Source organism: Mytilus californianus, unplaced genomic scaffold (genome assembly GCF_021869535.1).
Source record: "Mytilus californianus isolate M0D057914Y unplaced genomic scaffold, xbMytCali1.0.p SCAF_11, whole genome shotgun sequence".
In the NCBI taxonomy this organism is placed as follows: Eukaryota; Metazoa; Mollusca; class Bivalvia; order Mytilida; family Mytilidae; genus Mytilus; species Mytilus californianus.
In genome coordinates this window covers 22,686,819-22,705,064 of record NW_026262593.1, presented here as the reverse complement: position 1 = coordinate 22,705,064, position 18,246 = coordinate 22,686,819, and the positions used below count along the sequence as shown (strand labels likewise).

Below are 18,246 nucleotides of genomic sequence, written 5' to 3'. Positions count from 1 at the left end.
TTTTTTTATATTTTTTTTATAAAATTAATCTTTAATTTGATAATACGGTATTTATTTATGTTTATGAAGAAATAACATAAAAAATGTGGTACACACTGAATAACACACGTAGCGGGTTATTTAAAAGTGTGCACCACATTTTTGAGGTTATTTCGAATAGACAGTAAAATATTACAGTCGTTCCTTTTAATTTAATTCTAAATTCCATTTTTAAGGAGTAAATCATATTAAAAAATCGTTGATGACGTCACGGTCACATGACAAAATTATGTCTATTAGCTGATAGACAAAAAAAATTTCAGCCTATCAGAAGGAAGACGTGTTACATCCAAAATAAAATTATTGATTTATAAACACCACAAGAGAGTTGAATAATAAAGAATTAATTAAAAAGAAAAAAATAAAATAGAGAGACGAAAGGAAAAAAATGCATCGTACTAAAAATATGTGGTGACCGTTGATGGTTTGGTTTCTTTTTAAAGCGGTGTTTTACTATTTGTCATTTTTTTTATTATTGCCGTAAAGCGCATTTATTAACACCAGCCATTTTCAATGCACCACGCCAAACAGCAACCTCTTTATATATCTGTACAAATGTCATTTAAATCTACGAAAAATCATTTATAAATGATTTATTTCGGAAATCAGAACTAAATTTTGAATTAGTTTAGAAATTTATACTTTTACTTTAAATTTCATGCATATTTATTTCATGACTATTGTTGAATAATAGCATTAATCACAATAAAGTATCGAGTGGACAATTATATTACACCAGCCTGCGTGTTTAATTTATATTCTACGAGAGATAATGTTCAACAATTATCCATACAATAAGTTTTTTTACTGAATGGCAAAATTTTCAAAAGGATGAGAGTACAATGTTTACCCAGTGATTATATCGTAATTTTAATGCGATGTTACACGCAAACTCTTTGTTACTATCATACTGTTAGAGTTAATTCAATTTAAAAATGTAGCAAAACACTGTATAATAGAATAATATACAAATTTTGTCGATATATCAAAAAGTTTTATAGTTTTACTTTTTTCAACTGTACCATTGTTAGTTAAAATCTTTCATATTGTATTACTGACTGTTTATTTATTTTATTTTTCAGAAGCAAAGAAGAAGAATAAGTGTAATTGAGACTATACATTTGGCATATTGAAAATAAAACGCAGATTATTTGAATGATGGCCAATCAGCCATTCAGAACCTGGTCAAAGACATATTTAGCATAAGACGATCATTTTTGCTATAGTGATACAGGGATGTTGAAACATTTAATCCAAGAAACATGTACATGTGTTTACATTGTTATTAATAAGATTATCAATTGGTAATTAATATAAGGATATGTGGTACGAACATTTCATTCTGTAATTTTATTACTCTCATTTTTTTAATTTTCTTATTTTCTGTCTCTATATTTAATTTACATCATATATATATATATTTTTTTAAATCTGTAACAGAAAACTCAATCAGACGTCGGTATTTGTTGTTTTTTTTTTTGTTTTTTTTTTTTTTTATTGGGTTGGGTTGGAGGGGGGAGATGAAATGTTAAGTCAATTATTAATGTAATGTATGTGCAAAGATCCAGTTCCAGTCTCTGTTATATTGTTGCTGTTATATGTTGATAATTTTTCAAAGATATATATTTTACCATGGATTCATAAAATGTTGAGAAAATAACGGATCAGTAACTTATGATACAAACAACTTTGATTTTACTGGACTGCATATGCAGGAAATTGTTATGTTTTGTAGAAATAATCACTTTAATTTGTACAAAAATAAATAAATTTATAAGATATTTTACAAATTATTTCTCATAAGTTCAGTGCATTTTCTTTATATTTATTTTTCATTCGAATGAAACACCGCGACACATGTATAAAACAAATTTTGAAGAAAGGTTTTAAAATGATAACACTCAGTACAAACCGGGTTGCAAGTACACCATATATACTAAGCAAAAATATGATAAGAATATAACTAATCCAGAAAACTGTCAAAAAAAATACAATAACATGATAAAAGGTTAATAATAGATCGGATAAATCTATAAAGAACAATTGAATTAAACGTATTCAGTAGCAGAAATATGAATATACGCTGAATTATTAGATAAAATAATGAGTATCACGGGAAAGATTGAACAATAGCTGCCATTTTGTAATAAACACTTGTAGCAGTGATAGAAACCTTCAATTTGTATAAAAGTCATGTATTTGAATAAATGAATCTTTCTTGCAGAAAAACACAATGCTTTAGAAAAACAACACAATATATATACAGTGACAATAATGACAATAAATAGAAAGCAACACAATAAAGCTGTAGCAAACCCAGTCATACGATAATTGAGGGTCTAGATGGGGTTCCTCCATGTCTGTATTCTTTATTTTTAGGCCATTATTCTCTATTTTTTATATTCTAGCACCTCATTATTCTCTATTCTTTATATTTTTTGCCCATTATTCTCTATTCTGTAATCTCCCATCCACACCCTCATAATTGTGCAATTATTCTCAACATCATTTAAAATGTATACAATTTTTCGATTTAGCTATCTGAGATAGCGAGAAATAAAACCATTTATTTATTATTCGACCATTATTGATTGATTGTTGGTAGCTTAACGTCCAGTGGCAATTATTTCATGCATGATTTTTCCATACAATTCATATGACTACATTTACAAATATGACTGTCTCTGGGAGAAATGTCAAAACGACTTACTTCTTTTATATTTCTAATTGTACCACTAAGTAATTTGGTTAGTAAATGTATACATTTACTCTGAACAAGGTAGCGATTGAAATCGTTAGCGGTGCTTAATTTGTATTTGCGCTAATCGGACTTTCATTTGCGCCAGATACCATATTTAGTTTGCACCTAAATGAAATATTTCATTTACGCCAATATTATTTCTAAATAATAATTATACATAATTACAAAATGTAGTTGTATATTTTGACTATTCAGTTCATATTTTGTTTGTAAAATCTCCTCCATTCATCAGCATTGCATGCTACATCTACTCCTTGTCACTACGGAGAGGTAGAAGTAGGGTAAAGAACAATATGAGTTCCCTCAGAGTTTAATAATATGGGTAAAACATAATATCTAGAGCTTGTATTTGCATCGTAAAACTATGTAAGTACCCATCAGTTTTTACAGTGATTCTTCTTTGCATCGATAAAACTTGTCACCATTGTTTAATACACTGGATAATCTGTATGTCAGATGTGTTGTCATAAAAATACGGATTATTTTCTCAGTTGTTTCTGATTAAATTATGTCTATCTTGTCGCCTCGAAAATATGAACACTATTTAGTGTCATACCTAAGCGGATTTCAGTTATATATGAGAAATGAACAGGAACTCACTTATATACTCAGGGGACGTTCTACAAAATTTATTTAACATGGCTCGTATTTGGGATGCAAGTTACGTTGTAACTTTAATCATTATTTATAATTTCCGAATAATAAGTATATTTTACTTTTTGCAGAAAATGAAATATAACCTTGCTTGTGAAATGAAATATTGCGTTTTCAAAAAATTGACACAAATGCAATGCGCCTATTGTATGGGTAAAAATACAGAAGAGAGAGGCGAAAGATATCAAAGGGACATCCAAACTCATAAGTCGAAAATAAACTGACAACGCCATGGCCAATAAAGAAAATGACAAACAGACAAACAACAGTACACAAAATACAATATAGAAAACTAAAGACTGAGTAACACGAACCCCACCAAAAACTGGGGGTGATCTCAGGTGCTCCGGAAGAGTTCGCAGATCCTGTTCCACATGTGGCACCCGTCGTGTTGCTCATGTTAGTACACATCCGGTAATAAGTCTAATACGGTAGGTCACATTCGGGGAAAAGGGGACGGGATTGTAGTTATGACAATTGGAACATATCCGCTATCATCTGTAATACAGATATGCCATAACGGCCAACCAACACGTGATGGCGTTCGTAAAATTTACGAAGGGATGATTTCATCTTCACCACTCGGAACTCTTGGTTTAATAGCTTCCTTGTTAGCATCAAGCCTCTATCAACGAAATCATGATAGGAAATACAGGCCCTGGAATATCGTATCAACTGGGAGATATAAACTCCGTATGCAGGCGCTGCTGGAATGCTGCTACATAGAAATGGAAATTTCACAATTGGGAAGCTAGCTGAAATCATCTCTTTTGTCGTAAAGTTTTGTTTTCAACCGAACCTCATTGTCAATTTCTAGATGTAAGTCAAGATATGAGGCAGACTTAACTGTATCTGTTGTATCCTTTATCTCAAGTTCGATGGGATAGATACGTTCAACAAAGTCACCAAATTTTTAATTATTTAGTGAGAGAACATCATCTATATAGCGGAAAGTAAAGTTACAGGATACTGCTAACTTCTTTTCTTTCTTCCTAAGAAGTTCCTGTATGAAGTCAAGCCCTCACAAAAAACAGTTAAGAAGCTAAACAAAGTAGCTGAAAATCTATCTTGTAAGCAGTCTGTTGGTCTCAGGTGGATAGCTGTCTCATTGGCAATCATACGACATCTCCTTATTATTACAATGTTTAACAAAAAACTCAACTCGTTTGTAAAGTTTAAACTGTTTCATAAATCGATCCCACATGTCCATCATGTCCATCTTCCATTATAACCATATGTATTGTCATGATCTACTATTGGGCGTTGGAATCGTTTGACGAGTCATTCATGTGTAGCAGGCAATGATTAACCTGTTGACGCAGCTTATCCGAATATTAGGTGTCGCCCATTTTTGTTTGTTTTTACGTGTCGCCCATTTTTGTCTGTAAAATACATGATTAATTATACAAGTAAGATATTTCAACTTTTGTAGACTACTTATCTAACTCACTCAAAAAAACACTGGCCTCGAGTGCGAGATATCAGGGGTTCGAACCTCGACCGGGTCAAACAAAAGACTTGAAAATTGGTATTTGCTGCTACTCCGCTAAGCACACAGCATTTAGCAGTACGAGCAGAGACTGGTCGATTCGTAGTTATTTCAGAATTATGTGTCCGGGTAAGGTAACTGTCTTCATGCGGTATGTTACCTTGTGCATTGGCACAATCTGACTCAGTGTATCGGTCTAGTACAAAGCAGCATTTATAATGATAACGCATTAATATGTTCTTGTCATGAATATGTTTGCCACTGAACGTTTAACAGCCATCATCGACCCAACAAACAACACTGATCTCAAACGATTTGATTGTCTCCCATGTACTTTAGGTTTATACAGCAAGTTTCTTATGATTTCTTTCGTTTTTTTTCGAAAATATATTGTAGCCATCATGAATTATGAATCTCTTGCGACCGCTTAACGTTAATCACACAAGATTCAAACAGGATTAACTGTAAATAGATTTAACAACCCATAAACTGCTTCTCATTCCGATTACAGATCAATAGACAAGATATTATTTATTGTGACAAATGTGCGTATCAAAAATGCTAGAGTATAGCGGAATAAAAAAATGAAAATGTAGAAGGTTATCTAGAAGTCAAATCTTTGTTAATCTTGTTGATGTGAGATTATTTTCTGTTTGACTTTATGCTTTATTTGCTTTTATTTCTGATGAAACTAAAAATGTATAAGACAGATTTTCATTCCTTTTATTGGTTTGGAAAGAGATGTGTTTTAATTGTCCCATTTGATAAGCCTTTTTTGTTCTATACACTAAATACGTTGAATGTAAACTGAAGGATATTTTAGTCTGGGAAAACATGGTTTATTTATCACTTGTAGTTGGAACTGGCTTTGAATTAGCTTTAAGTAACTGCGAGTACTCTTGGATCGGTTCTTTATCTTTCGTCTTTTGGCTAGTTTTTTTCCTTTGTATGCTTCGTACTGATCTAATGAGTTAAGCCATTCCCAACTGATTTTTACACTGTGTTATTATGCAGTTACATCACTATCTAGGTTAGATGAGAGTTGAGCGCTCAAAAACATGTTTAATCCCACCACATTCTTTATGTGCCTGTCCAATGTCAGGACCTAGTAGTTCAATGATTGTTGTTGGTTGCTGTTTGTCATATTCGTTTGTTCGTTTTTTTTGGGGTTTTTTTTACAATAAATCTGGCCGTTGGTTTTCTCTTTTGAATTGTTTTAGATTGTCATGCATGGGTCTTTTATATTTAACTTTTTATATACATACGGTATGGTTTGCTCATTTTGAAGGTCGTACACTGACCTACAGTTGTTTACATCCTTCTTCATTAGTAACTTGTGGTTAGTTGTCTGATTGGCAATTGCACCACATCGCCTTTTACACTGAAAACGATAAAAATACCAATATTACCTGGAAGACTACGGCCGTTGATGAAAAGTAAAATATTGTTATATATTCAATGAAGTTTTCAATATCCCAAGAGAGATTTATTGACCTAAGATACAATTACCACGTATGAGGGTCTGAATGGGGATTATAAAATAGATAATAATAGACAAATATTGCAGAATAAAGGTTAAAAAAAATAAAGAATAGAGAAAAATAGTCTAAAGAAAGGAAGAATAGAGAATAACGGGGTGCTAAAATATTAAGCATAGAGAAATAGATCCCAAAAATCATAGAATAATACAGAAGTAAAGAACCCCCATCCAGACCCTCACGTATGTCAGTCATAAAACGATGTAATTAGAAAGTCCTTTTATGTAATTAGATTCATGGAGTGATTGTTGTTTGCTTAAGTAAAGTGGAAAATATGTCATGCATATTCATGATAATAAAAATTGACAGTAAATCCAATAGGTAGGTCGACTGTGATGAAGAGCGGAGAACTTGTATTGTTACTGTTTAAAGAGAGAGTACATAGGATAAGTCAGGATTTTGCTTTGAATCAGGTCATGTCTCTCTTTAGTAATAAATAACCCGTCTATATATCCCAAATGTTGTCTCTGAGTGTTTTTGATGACGGTAAATCCAAAAATGCGTATCAAAGACAAAAAAAAAACATTTTTCTCAGGCCGTTTTGGGAATATGTGGAACTTCGTATAATTTCATAGTTTGTACCCCAAAATGAAAATAACGTCAAATCACCCGCTTCAGTCAAGTACTAGAAAGATGGAATGCAGTCTTACACTTGTAATCAAAGGTTGGATCAATATTCGTTTAATGAGTGTGATTCCAATCACCGTTTTTCAAATTACAAATCATTAATAACACAATTAGACACTTTAAATTATCTCCATTCGTCTTGACGTGATTCAGATGACAGGACACTCTAAATAACAAAAAATAGAGAGGGAGAAGGTACAAAGGTGGAAATAAAAAGATAAATAAAAACACAGACAGCAACCAAAAATAAAAACAAAGAAAAGACTACAAAACACTACACAGAAAACCAAATGTTGAGCAAAACAAACACCACAAAAAACCGGAAATTTATTCTGCAGGTGTTCGGCCAAGGTAAAAAGTTCCTGCTATATTGAAAAACATCGTCGTGTTACTCATGGCAAGTTAAATTATTCGGTATTGTTACAAATCAAGGAAAAGATGACAGGATTTCGGCTACGATAAGGGAAACACATCCGTGAAAATCTGTAGCAGATATTCCATAAACATCCACCAAATCATGATGGAGATCAAAAATATTTTCAAGGGATGACTTCACATTTACAATTAGGAACCCCAGTTGTAATAGCTTCCGTGTGAGGGGCAACACACTATTAAGGAAATCATGATAGGAAACACACGTCTATATATTTCGATTGCAATGAAAAATTGGTTATTGTTGATCATTTCGTGTAAATATAAATAAGAAGATGTGGTATGAGTGACAATGAGACAACTCTCCATCCAAGTCACAATGTACAAAAAGTAAACAATTATAGGTCAAAGTACGGCCTTCAACACGGAGCCTTGGCTAACACCGAACAACAAGCTATAAAGGGCCCCAAAATGACTAGTGTAAAACAATTCAAACAGGAAAACCAACGGTCTAATCTATATAAAAAGCGAGAAACACTTATGAACCACACCAACAAACGACAACCACTGAACAACAGGCTCCTGACTTTGAACAGGTGCATACAAATGCAGTAGTTTTTTTTACGTTTTAACAGGCGTCTACCTTCACCCTAACCTGAAACAGTAGTGTAACATAACAACTTAAAAAAACACACTATAAAATATCAATTGAAATGGCTTAACTCGATCAAAAAGACATATAAACAAAAAAGAGTAACTTAAAACATACACTGAACGAATAAGTTTGATCTATGACACAATATAGATACAATGTTAATAAAAAAAAAAGATGTAGGAACAATGTCAAAAAGACAACTCCAACCTGGATCAAAATGGCGTTAAATAAAATAACGTACACAGGTAAATTGAAATATAATAATTTTGTTGTTAGGAGTACGGAAACAATTTTTACAAAATAAATATATATTTGTTCACAGAACGAGTACAGAAGTGAAAATTTATCGTCATACTAAATACTTATCAAAGGTGGTACATATTAAAAATAGTGAGACGAGATATAACACAAAATAAGTAAACATTGAATAACAGAAATGCATTACAATTTGTGTTAACAGGTCAAATTAACACGAAAGTACGATTTGAGAGTTCTCGCAGTTATTGAAAGCTAGTTAAAAGCCAAAAACAATTAATAATAAAAAAAAATCATGCATCAAGGACTAAAATCAATTAAAACACATCCCAGGGATTTAGTTTTTTAATGCAATGGACAGTCAAAGAAGACTTGACTTGTGCAATGCCAAAATAAAAGTATCGACAGGCAGTAGGATAGTTAAAATTTAACCTTATAATAAATATGTATCATGTTATATATAGATAAAGCAATCTCTAAATAGAAAATAAACGTGGATGTGTATTTATACATCCCAAAAACCATTCGAAAAGAATACAAATTTGAATCTGTTTTAATTTGTTGATGACAAAATCGATGTAAGTGCCAATGTAAACAATATTCAAAGATCTTATTACAACATTAATAAGATAACCTTTACTAATAAGTTATTTATAGGTTCGATGAGTTTACACGGATCACATAGTGATTTACGCGCTTATAGTACAATATTACCGTAAAATTTAGGATGTGAAATACCGTTTTTAATCAGTTTTCTACAGGTACAGCCAAAATTACTAATCAAATCTTTGTATTTATGAAAGAATTTAGTAAATGTTTTAAGTAATTTATGGTAACGAAATCCCTGAGTTTTACCAGTGATGCACTGATTACGTTCGTTAAAATCAATGACATCACTACACACACGGGCATAACGAACGAGTTGGGATATATAAACACCGTATGATGGAGCCAAAGGGACATCGCCGTCTAAAAAAGGAAATTTAACAATTGTGAATGAAAAATCGTCACTTTGTAGTAAATTTTAGTATGGAGTTTCCCTTTAGAAACTGAAATGTCTAAATCTAAAAAAGGACAACTACTGCTGTTTATGTTAGATTTATTTAAAGTAAGTTCCTTTGGGTAAATTTCGGTGGTATGTTTAGAGAACTCTGGATTATTTAACGAAAAAATATCAGAACCCAAGCTGATTGATAGTTACAGATAGTTCTTTTGTTGTAATTTTACACAACTGTCCCTGTTACGCGGAGGTCGGCATAAACAAACATATTAACCCCGTAATTTTCTGTATTTGCCTGTCCGAAGCCAGGAACCTGTAATGCAATGGTTGTCGTTGGTTGCTGTTTGTCTTATTTTTTATTCGTTTTATCGCCGTAGTACTAATCAGGCCATTGGTTTTCTCTTTTGAATTTTTCACATTTTTTCATACTGGAGCCATTTAAAGATTACTATAAGATTTGGATTTTGCTCATTGATCAAGGCCACAATGTGACCTGTAATTTATGATAATTTTATCTTTGTTCCTTGGTCTTTTTGATAGTTGTTCCTTGACGATTATATCCCATCTCCTTAATTTTACTATAACATACAAAATGCGTGTAAATGGTTCTTTAACTTTGTAGTTGATTTCTCATCGTCGAACACATATCTCAAAATCTCCTTAAATTAATTCAGTAGTACTTATGTCAAGTCCAAATTAAAGTCAGATTGGGAATATTAGAGAACATCCCAGTGGAGCGGCCACAAGCAAGCAGTACTAATTAATATCTATCAGATGTCGTAGTGCTTTTAACTGAAGAGCATTTACTAACACCAAACATCAGCTTCGGATTTTCACTTTTCAATATAATTTTTCTATGTATTAAAACGTTTGCACAGCAACCTTCAATTTGCATTTCTCATTATTTCTTGGAAAAAAACCAAAAACAACAAAACACTTGCATTTCAAATAACATACTATACACCATTAAACATAAATATTTTGAAAATTTTCTTATTTCTTCTATATTTTTTATACAGTTAGATATTAATTTTCCCAAACATTTTGTATGAACAATACATGAACGTCTAATTCCCACCAACTATGTATTTTGTATCTCTATAATAAACACAAGAACCTCACTTCATTTGCCATAACTGGTGTATAATACATTATCTTTTGAAAATGGCGTCATATATGAAAATGTTGCAATTTTGAATTTCTGTAGAAAACATCTGTAAAACCGTCATGGTTATGAGCTTTATATGTCAAATTTAACGGAGATATCAGACAATTTAATCTCAGGCAAACCTGTACTTTAAAGACATCCTTTAAAAAAGATAAAACTGACCTTATTTGTCTTATTGGCAATTAAACCACATCTTCTTATTTTTTTTTAAGTATGAGGTAGAAAATACATAGGTATTACTACAGTTGAAAATGATTGATTGAATGATTAATTGGTGTTTAACACCACTTCAGCACTATTGTGCTAATTGTGACGGTCAGGTTTTAATGATGGAGGAAGCTGCATTGCCTTTAGAGAACCACCGACCTTCGGTAGGAAAATTGACAATCCTAGTCAATTAAAATTGGAGTCAAGCGCACCTTCCACGTGCAAGATTCGAACTCACAACCTCAGTGTTGACAGGTAAGTGATATAGTAGTTCGGCTACTTAGACCACTCGGCCAAAGACCCCCCACCTCCTCTCATTGGGACACGAAAATGGGTGATTAGACAAGACAGGTTTTTGCTTAATAGAGGTGACCTTTATAGAAGGTTTGACTGTATGTAATGACTGATGCATCCAATAAAGTTCACGACAAACACTGACTTTGCTCCTGAATATGTGTCGCATTAAACTTTAAAATTATAATATGAGTAATTGTGTCGAGACGAATAACCTTTTCCATGTAGTAGATCTTGGGAGTTCAAAGTAAAATCGCAAAAATACTGAACTCCGAGGAAAATTCAAAAAGGAAAGTCCCTAATCAATGGCAAAATCAAAAGCTCAAACACATCAAACGAATGGATAACAACTGTCATATTCCTGACTTGGTACAGGCATTTTCTAATGTAGAAAATGGTGGATTAAACCTGGTTTTATAGCTAGCTTAACCTCTCACTTGTATGACAGTCGCATCAAATTCCTTTATATTGACAACGATGCGTGAATAAAACAAACAGACACAATAGGTAAAAATGTCAAAAATAGGGGTACATCAGTCAACATTGTGTTATCATCTTAATCACTTTAAAAACAAACAAATGTAACAAAGAAGCACAAAAAAGCATACATCAAATTTAACATCCTCATTTTGCTTTTTTATTATACGATTTTATTGTTCACAATGAAATATTAAACCCACAAATCATATTATACCGAAAGAAAGCTTCAAATGTGAATACAAAACATTATAGTTCACTTACACAAGGTGTCTTCCTGTTTTAGTGAATTGCTCTCAGAAAAAAAGAAAACAACACTTTATAAATTTCATGAGTCAGGAGCGCTTTTCTGGATTTACAATTTAAGAATGTGATAAGACTGCATGGTGTGTTTAGATGCCCTGGACTTTGTGCAAGTTTACGCATTAATTTGTGATCAGGCTTCTGTGGATATTCTTGCTGTGCTCTTAACTCGTTCTTTTATTTTTTCTGTATAATGTTGTAGAAATTGGTTCACTAGATGTACATATGGCATATTTTCTGAAGTGTCCGTTTATTTGAGGTAATTTGCTCAACTTATAGAAATTTTCTTTAGTGCGTCATATATCCGCATCATGCCGTTCTACAATATGCAACCAAAACAATGTAATGTAATTTGAATTAATAATTCAGTAGATAGTGCCATGACATTGGCCATGTTTTACTGTATACTTTATTTATCAGTTCTCATGTAATGAATTTTACTTGTTTTACTAGCATATAACATTCGAACACGCTCCCGCAAATCTGAATTGATTTTCCCCAAGACCCCATTTAATTATGTAATTCTAACATATTTATTCATCTTGTCTTTATAAAATTTAAGAGCTGACTGTTTACAATGAAAGATAATCCTTTCAATCTTTTTATACTCTGGAAATCCGATATATTTGCTGTTGCTTTATTTATCTTGTCAATCCTTTTACATAATTATTACTGTGCAGATGTATATAATTTGCAAGAAAAAGATTCTGATGATATTGATTACATTTTCTAATTTCAGGAGATTTATGCAGTCATAAATAAAGTACCTCCAATCCTCCAACGCAGATGGGAATATATGTTTTTAAAGAATCGTGATTTACCTTTGGAACTATGCCTTCTTTGTAAAACATCCCTATTCTTTTAAAATAAGGTGCTCTTACATCATGGCTTGATGCTTTGCTTTTTTTTGACAGCATATTTCGTATAATTTGACTCGTTTCTGCTCCTCTTCTCAGTGACTTCATATACGGGTTATTGAAAAGATTTAAAAATTTGGGAATTCCTTAAAAAGGGGAGAATATACCAAAGTGCAATAGAAAATCATAAGTGGAAGAAAATCAGAAAACAATAAGGCCAAAAGAAAACCCACAAAAAGACAAATAACTGTTTACAAAACAGCATTCAGAAAACTAAAGCACGAGTAAAATAAACTCTACCAAAAACCGAGGTTGAACGCAGGTGTTCCGGAATGAACAAACAGTTCCTGATCTATAATTTGCACCCATCGTAAAATTTCGTTAGTAAGTCGAATTCGGTGATGTCACAAACGAGAAAAAAGGACGGGATTTTGGTCAGAAACAATTGACCTCGCTTTCCTTAGTATGGTGTATCGGTTTCTTCACCCCATTCTACTATTTTGAAAGGGTTGGTGTTGCTTTTGCTTTTCTGTAATTTTTTATAATGTCTGTGATGTTTTATATATAATGTTGTTGTTTTTTTATCTTCTACCGTGAAAAATTGTTTTTATTATATACTTTAAGATTCGGTTATGAATAGGGGTTGGAGAATTTGCATAGACAAGAGACATACCTTTGCTTCTATTGTACACAATGTATGTCATCTTATTTCTGTGTATGACTCTTCCGGAGCACCTGAGTACGACCCATTGTTTGGTCTTGTTTTGTTGGCTTTTCTTAGTTTGGTCGTCTTTTTGTGGTTTTTAGCTATAGCACCAGGTTTAATCCCCCATTTTCTACATAAGGAAATGCCTGTACCAAGTCAGGAATATGACAGTTGTTTTCCATTCGTTTGATGCGTTTGAGCTTTTGATTTTGCCATTTGATAAGGGACTTTCTGTTTTGAATTTTCCTTGGTATTTTTGTTATTTTACTTTTTATCGTTTTTTGAACTAAATTTGTTTGTCTGTCCATTATAGTATCCTCTACCTTTTTTGTGATGTTGAAACTCATTTCTATCAATCAGGTATTTGGTCTTGATCCTTACTGTTGGTGTAGCTCTTGAATCGTGTCACAGATAATGCATGTACGGAAAATTTTCTCAAACAATTTATATATCGCAACGCCAAATAGGACCCCATTGGAAAGAAAAGTTCGAAGGGTACGCTACATGATGTAGCATGCAATTAATGATTTTCCATTTGATTGCCAATCCCTATTATTTTTGTTTCACAAAAAACATCAAAACAGTTCTTATAAATACAAATGTTATGAACAAATACAAGGACAACGTATACAGGTATACCGTTTAAACAGTAAAACTGATCATCAATACAAGATCCACATAAGATTTACATATAAATTGGTAAACATAACCGATTGCAATACATGTAACAGTAAATTAAATGTCAAAATGGCATATTTTAACCAGGTGATCGATTCGGGCACTGAGAACCTCTTTTTTAATATGTATTCGATGAAGTTTACTTATACAAGTGAAAATGTAATAAGGAACAGTTTATGTCCATCGGAGTGTCAATGCTTCAGCCAATAGACTATCGTACGTCATTTGGTCTGTGGTGGAGAATTGTCATTGGCATTCATACCACATATTTTTATTTCTATATCAATTCAAAAGTCAACATTAAATCAATATTTAGTTCTGACAATCGAGTGTTTTATCTCCATAAAACGATATTTTCATACCATCTTCGTTTTTCTTCTTCATTCCTTAACAATTATGCTGAATGCCATTTTTTAACGATCTTTTGGTACAGTATATTAGTTTTACATTTTATGTAATTGATGCTTTTGGTACAGTATATTGTAAGAGGCAATTCTGAATATCCATACTTTTTTCCATTTAAGAATGCTTAAAATATCTAACTTAATTGATGAATTCTCGATTTGTTTTTATATTTCTTTTCCTGTGGGAGACTTTTGAATAAACATTTAACACATTGGTCAATTTCAGTATACATGGTATAGGACTACGCTAAAAACGTACCATTATTTTCATAAAAAAAATATCCACCACACCTAAGTATTCCAGACATTTTAGATATTAGAAATTCCAGTAAAATTTCAAGACGGGCCTGACATAGTACTAAGTCTTGTCGGCTTTACTCTTATCTAGATAACTGGTTTTCCTGTTTTTTATATTAACATTCATTTACTTTAGCAACAAATAAAGAGAAATATTTGCCACCGGATGTTAAGCAGTAAACAATCAATTAATCAATTGCATAGGATTATGATTCACTTCTATATGACCTCTTTTCCTATTTTGTTGTTCTAAGTAGTTCCTGTCTGGTGCATTGAATTCCTAAATATTATTCGTATTCTTCAAGATTATCACATTAAAATATGTTAACAATATCTTTTAGAGATATATAAAAACCATCACAGACGTTAACTCCATTATAAAAGTAATGAAATAAAAGGTATAATGTGTATCTCGTGTTCGTGGCCTTCCTGTTGTCTGATAGCTACTTTAATGTAATCGCGGAATGCCAGACACAAGCCATTCTGCTGACCATTAAACAAAACACAACACTTCTGTGAACATTTCATTTACACACAGCAGCAACAAAAAGAATGAAGTGATTTGAAAATCTTGTTTTATTGTGTTTACAAGTCAAATTTAAAAAAAAAATACTTGGTCTGTTTTAACTTAATATCACTTTTCATTACTTGTCGATACGTATATTGTGGCATTGGACTTACAAAGTCTTTCTTTCTCCGACTGCTTTACACTTAATCCGTTGAAGATGCACTGATTGCTATTAAATTGACCTTTGAACTAATTTTCTATTACTAAGAGTACTATTTTTAAAGTGTAAGATCGGTGTATTGTTTCTTTTGTCTTTTAGTTAGTATTGATCTGATGAGAAATGACATTTATGACTTTTACAGATTGTAATAATTTTGTGCTGTGATACTAATGATATACAGAATGTCAAGTACCCTTTAGATTGTGTAAAATCTGAACAGTTTCATATGAGGTTAAAAAATGGTTTTTTTATTGAACGTATTCATCATCGTAGTACCATCGTCAAGCATTCCTTTCAAACCAGAGTCGCAGCCATTTTTGAGTCATGCATATATATTAAATAATATCTTTCCTGGGCGCAGTTTCTAAATATTAGAAAAATGTTCACAGATAATAATCCTTTACGATGTGTGGACATTTGAAATTGAATTGTTTTGTTCTACAAATAGTTTTGATATTCATAACGCTACTGAGCATTCTAATAAAGGATCCTTTTATTATTATTATTTATATTTTTCTATTGATGTTGTGGTTGTTTCATTTCATCTGATAATCATGGGCATCAGGTGCGGATCTTGGAATTTTTTTAAAGGGGCGTAATAGATGCTGCCGAGCTCAGCAAGGTAAACAAAATTTGAACGATTTTATTTAAATCATATAAATCGTGAGAAACATGTTTTTTTTTAATTTTCAATTGAGATCAAATGGGGTGCTTACGATCTCTACTCTCTTTCCTGGATCCGTCACTGGGCATTCTCTGGACGACATTGTTTTTGAAAACTGTCACCCGGTTTAACAATAGTTTTGAAAGTCCATGTATAATAGTCCACCATGTTTACACATTGAATGATAAAATAAGTAACAAATACGTTTATTTCGTATTTATTAGGTAATCCAAAATTCTATCTTTTTTTTTTACATATATTGTAGTATTTGATCAAAGAATTCTCATGGCTAATATTGAATTGTTGACCTTTTAGTCGTGACAATAAATTGTTGGTATCTTTTTAAATACATAATCACTAATTTTTTATAGGTATAATTCCAAGATCTTTAAAGATCAATCGTTTTTATCTCAAGGTAAAGGGTGTTCTCGTTAAAAAATCAATTCCATCATGACAAATTAGGTAATTGAAGGAACATCAAAGATAACCTTCACATCAAAGTCTCTTGCTTCAGGTTTTGAATCATCAATTGAGAATTATTCAGATTGCAAAGCCCTATATGGTGTAAAACGTCGTGATTATAAACAAGTTTCTTCTGCATTTTTTCTAACATTTTTTATTGCGTATGTATAATATTAAGAAATTCATGTCAGAATTCTAAGAATAATTGTGTAAACATTGGAAGTGTGTTCACGTTTTTCCAACATGTGACATTTTTATATAGAAATAAATAATTAATTGTTGGAGAAACGTGATTTATATGTAATAACTTAGGATTGATGAAATAATGAAATATACCTGTAATAAGTGTTAAAAGTGAATCCAGTATAAATAACTAGTAATTTCTGCATAGAAATGACTTAACAGAAGAAAAAAAAAAAAAATTGCGAAGAAGACAGGCTATACATAATAGCCATAAAATAGTAGTCTATCAGAATAACAAACAATTGAAAGTACTTAAAGACAATTTGCCCTATACTATCTTGAAATTAAGAATATTCAAATAAACAAACGTATAACAAAAAATATGATTTAAACATTATAAAAACTACATTTTTTTCTAATCTTTTTGCTTAATTTCAATGCCATACACGGGACACGCCACTGTAAAATGTACAGGGTGAGGATGGTGGCGTAGTCGGCGTAGTCTTTGACGGTAAGTTCTCCATGAAGACAGCTGTCGCCGACTAAGTTTTCGAGAACTGGGTAGGGGAAAGTCCCTATCAGCGTGTTACGAAAATTACTGCAAGGAAAACTTTCCGCCCATGACTACACCGAGCAAAACGCAATCTCTACAGTAAAGTACAATATAGATGACCTATTGCTTATAATATAAAAGAAACTGACCAAACCATGGAAATTTTATATTGACCAAAGAGCCTTGAAAATGAGGTCAAGGTCAGATGAACCCTGTCAGACAGACATGTACACCTTAAAATCATTCCATGCATTAAATATAGTTGACCTATTGCTTATAGTATCTAAGAAACAAAATTAACCAGGAAAACTGAACATTGACAAATGAACCATGAAAATTAGGAGAAGGTCAGATGATACCTGCCAGACAGACATATGCACCTTACAATCATTCCATACACCAAATATACTTGACCTATTGCTTAAAGTTTGAGAAAAACAGACCAAAACACAAAAACTTAACATAAGCAATGAACCGTGAAAATGAGGTCATGGTCAAATAAAACCTGCCAGACTGACATGTACATCGTAAAATATTTCCATACACCAAATATAGTTGACCTACTACATACAGTATTAGAAAAACAGACTAAAACACAAAAACTTAACATTGAGCAATGAACCGTGAAAATGAGCTCAATGTCAAATAAAATCTGCCAGACTGACATGTACATGGTAAAATATTTCCATACACCAAATATAGTTGACCTATTGCATACAGTATTAGAAAAACAGACTATAACACAAAAACTAAACTATGACCACTGAACCATGAAAATGAGGTCAAGGTCAGATGACACCTGCCAGTTAGACATGTACACCTTACAATCATAACATACAACAGATATAGTAGACTTATTGCTTATAGTATCTGAG

The 18,246-nt window shown here is 32.1% G+C and overlaps 1 protein-coding gene across 1 annotated transcript in view; it reads left to right on the top strand.

Annotated features, from left to right (window-relative positions):
• The window catches only part of LOC127719741 (G-protein coupled receptor dmsr-1-like), a 45,987-nt gene extending 44,451 nt beyond the window's left edge, over positions 1–1,536 (top strand). The window contains exon 3 of the mRNA XM_052225982.1: positions 1,122–1,536. The gene's annotated coding sequence lies outside the window, so the exon portion shown is untranslated. The remainder of the gene's footprint in view (positions 1–1,121) is intronic.
• The last annotated feature ends 16,710 nt before the right edge of the window (positions 1,537–18,246 follow it).